The following is a 4,467-nucleotide window of genomic DNA, read 5'->3' as shown; positions in this document are numbered from 1 at the left end:
CCGGGGCAGAGCTGCACAGGGCGCAGGAGCGCCCAAGGCCTGGGCACCTGCTGCCTCAGCCCCTCTGCCGGCCTCTGGGCTGCGCTGGCCACGCCAAGCCTCTGCCAGGGCACCAATGACGGCAGCGCTGCTGCCAAAGAGCCCGCGCAGCCGCCAAAGAGCCTCTGCTCCACGGGAGCCCCCGAGCTGCTCCTCGGCCCTGCTCATGCCTCCTTATCCCTTGCAGGCCAAGCTCCCCTTCGCTCTGGCTGCTGCTGGGAAGCACTGGGCCCAGGGACTGCAGCAATAACTTCTTATCTGGATTTTTCATTAGAGACTTTTATAGTAGTATTTGTTCCTGTTGATATTGTTGATATTCCTGTTGTTAGTTTTATTGATATTGTTTTTATTATTGTTGTTGTTATCGTTTAATATATTGTTCTGTTTCTGTTGTTGTTTAAATATATATTCCTGTATCATTGTTTTAGTGTTGTATGTTTTATCCAAGTGATGTCAGGCACTAAAATCATCCCCACTGAAGATGTGTGTGTGTAGTGCTAAGATTTCAGACCCTAGGAGCAAGGGAGGGCCTGCAAAGGTTCCCTCTAGGACTTTCTTCACACATGGCCCTTTGGGATGTCCCAGCCAGTTTTCCATCTGTTTTTTTTCTTCTTCTTTTTCACTTATTCTATTCTTCATTTTCTTTTTCTTTTCCCTTTTCTTTTTTTTTGTTTTCCTTTTAATCTTTTCCTAATGCTGTTTTGTTTTCTTTTCTCTTTTTCCCTTTCTTCTTTCCATTTCCAATTCTTTTTATTTCTTCTTCTTTTTTTTTTCCTTCTTGGAAATTGTGGCACAGAAAAAGAGTGTAGGACACGATGAAGCCAAAGAGCATTCCCAACCGGCACCGGGGATCGCAGCTCTGCTCAACACTCAGGCGCTCCCCTTCTAAATGCCTGCACTCAAGCAGTGCCAGGAGAGGACAAGCTCATCCTCAGGAGAGCAGTCATTGCTCTCTGGAAAGGAAGGGAGCCTCCAAGGCCAGGCCTGCAAAGGAACAATGGTTCTTTTCCAGCAATGTGCATCCATTCCAATGCCAGGCTGTGGGATTTCTTGCTCCCTTATGGAGCTGGGAATAAGTGTATGGTGCCTGACAAAACAGGACAAGCAAGGAAGAAGACGAGGAGGTTGTTGGTAGATGAGATGGAAGGCAGCACTGCCAGGCCCAGCAGGAGTCATGCGGCACACGGGGAGCAGCTGAGTGCGCCCAACATCCTGGCTCATTGCGGCCAATGACCACCTGCAGGAACCAGCTCTCACGCACATGCTTGCCCCATCCTGCTTCACTGCTTTAGCCCTCTCTTCAGCTTCCCCCAAAGAAGATGTCCTGCTTCTGCTGCATCTCTGCATGGCTCTTGCTTCAGGAGACAGGCCAAGAAGGCAGCCTCAGATCCCGAAGGAAATACAAGCGTCCCATGGTCCTGATGTGCAGGCACCACATGGGGCAGGGAGCACTCCAGGATGGGGAAAGGTCTCCCCAGTATGGACCCAGCAACAACCCTTGGTATCTCAGCCCACCACAGCCCTCCTGCTTGGGCAGCCACCCCCTGCAACCTGCCCCTGCTGACTCCTGTGAATGTCCAATGTCGGAGGAGTGCTGGAAATGGCCAAAGTGACAGACCAATCTGTGACAAATGCCCTGTGGCCCCTTCACAGCCAGGCCATGCAACCAAGGACACCCAGCTCAGCAAACGTCCTTTTCCTCTCCGGACCCTCTCCAGCCCAGCCCAGCCCCTCTCCAGCTCTCCCCACCTGCCCTGCCCTCTCCCAGCCCACCCAGCAGAGCAGACCAGGCTGGGGGTGGCCCCACAGCAGTGCCCCCCGCAGGGCACTCACCCCACAGCCCCAGCCCCACTGTGGGCACAGCAGCTCCAGGGGACAGGGCTGTGTGTGTCAGGTGCCCCACCAGGCTCCAAGATGGAACTGGCCCCCATACGGACACAGAGGACAGTGACACTCTGTGCCTCTTGTTCCTGTATCCCAGAGCTTCCCTACCCCAGGCTGCCTGCAGCCCCCATGCCAGCCCCTCTCTCTAGCACAGCACAAGGCTCCCTGCCCTGGGGCTCTGCTGGCACCTCCTGCTGCCAGGGACACAGCAGCCAGCCCCTAGCTGACATGCACAGAAACATATTTCTTTTCCCCATTTATTCCTCCTTCTAAGAGCACAATTGCTCCTTTTCCCCTTCCACAGGGATATCCCTGCTCCCTGGAAAACCCTTCCCCAGGTTCATTCCTTAGTTATGGTCTGCCTGGAAGCTCCTGGAGCCTCCCCGGTGCTCCCTGCAGGACCCCGAGATGCTGGTGCTGCTCTGCAGAGTGAGTGGGCTGTGGTGCTCTGGGGGCACAGGGTGACTCTGCAGTTGTTGTGCTCATGGTTGGACACAGACCCAGCTGGACAGGCATCATTGTAGCTGAGAACACCATATCAAGAGGCTTCTATCTGTGAATGATGCTCTGAGCAATCACAGGGCCTATAAAATGGCTCAGGCTGTGTTCATGTGTCCCTAGACCCAGACAATGACTTCAGGTATAAGCTACCATGGGCGGCTCTTGAAGCTCCTTTTCCTGTGCCTGCAAAGTCCCCTATATGGTCATAGGCCACCATACGGGGGACAGGCCCATGTCGAGGGTCACTCTCACACCAAGTGCCAGGGCCCTCCCCACAAGCCAGAGCAAACAACACCTCCACACAAAGTGAGGTCAACTCCCCTCTGCTGTTGTCTGTAGCAGGGCTTTATACCGGTGCAGGTGGGCATGCGCTGAGGAGCAGCACTCATTGGCTACAGGCTCCCAGCTGATTGGTTCTCCTCCAGGTGTTCGGTTGCTAGGCGTCGATCCAGTTCCCCACAAACTCCACTTTCCTATATATTCTTACTAAGGCCCCAACATCTCCCCCTCTTTTTTCCAAAAAACAAAAATTAGCAATAAACATTGCAACATTTACAAAAAACAAATTAACATAGCTGTAATCCTCAGCATTTTCCCCTCTTTTTACAAAAAACAAAAATTGGCAATATCATGCATCAAATATTACAAATAAAAACAAAGTAACATAGCTGTAAACCTCAGCATGACCATTCTGGTCACACTTTTATGATAATGTTTCATTTTTAAATTCCCAAGACAAAGGAAAATGGTCCCAAAGGAATACACAATTTCATTTTGCTTACAACCACAGAAATTCTTCTTGGAAAGGTAATTGTGCTCTTCATTTCAGCAACAGGAGAAGGAAAAAATCTTGCCCTTTGGAGCTGGGGAGGATGGGGGTCCAAGTTAGTATGGTCAGACTGGATATGCTATCATTTTTAGTTTTCAACCGCTGGAAAGTTCTTCCAGTCACAGAGTCTGCCGCTCTTTTCAGTTCCAGACCTTGAGGAAGCTGTCCCACGATCCTGTTGCCACTGCCATTCCATCATCAGTCACACCTAAGCAACTGACACGGTTATCATGACCGGCAAGGAGACCTGCTCTATCAGCTTTCAATGTATCCCAGACATTGCAATTGAAATCGTCATAACCAGCTAGGAGGAGACGTAGCTGTCCCAGATTATAAGCTTGCCATCCTGGGAGGCACTGACTAGAAGCCTGGAATCAGTCTCCCAGTGCATTGCGTAAATTTTAGCCAAGTGTCCCCGGAGTGTTCTTCTAGTACGCATTTGAATTCTCCCCACAGGGTCAATGTTGGCTGTGATCCGAGTCAAGGTGGCGTTAGCACATGCTTTCCTAGCATCCCTGATTTGGTTTTTCAGTTGCTCAGCCTCCTGGCATAACTGGTCAAGCTCACTCATTTTCCCATGCTAAAGTTGCACCTCACTGCCACCTCTGAGAGGACCACAAATCTGCTCTTCCATCCGCTGCTCATTACTCTGTCCGGTTTGTCCGCCCACCCTGGCCTGCTCCCGGCGACACTGCAGCTTGGGGGGCGGGAGAAGGAGAAGAGGGTGGCGGTTGGGGGGGGGGTCGCTGGCTCTCAGCTCCTCCCCAGGGGACCAGTGCACATCAATTCTAATATGTGCACGTCAGTCTCTAATCACTGTGGATTTTGCCACAGAGAGGTTGACTCCTGTGCTTCCGCAGGTTGCGGCGGAGAGTTCGTGGAGGCAGCCATCGTCTGGGGATACTTGTTTGCCGTGTCCCTCACAACGCGGCGGCTCCCGTTTCCCTGTATTGGCGTGCCATTCTTGCGGAACCGTGATCGGCACTCCGCTGCCTTGTGCCCGAACCTTTGACATCTCGTACAGGTCCCATTAAATCCTCTCGGGCCCATATCCTCCATCCTGAATCTGTTGGGACACTTCCTCCTCATGTGTCCTAATCGACCACATAGGAAACATGTCCCATGGAATCTCTTGTCTTCCTTTCTAGACATTCTTTCTCCTTTAATTGCTGCGGCCAAAGCCGCACCATGTATTTTTGCTTTTTGTTCTTCCT

Source organism: Tinamus guttatus, unplaced genomic scaffold (genome assembly GCF_059628265.1).
Source record: "Tinamus guttatus ecotype Peru unplaced genomic scaffold, ASM5962826v1 Tinamus_guttatus_pri_ptg000989l, whole genome shotgun sequence".
Classification (NCBI taxonomy): Eukaryota; Metazoa; Chordata; class Aves; order Tinamiformes; family Tinamidae; genus Tinamus; species Tinamus guttatus.
Note: the sequence above shows the minus strand (reverse complement) of the source record.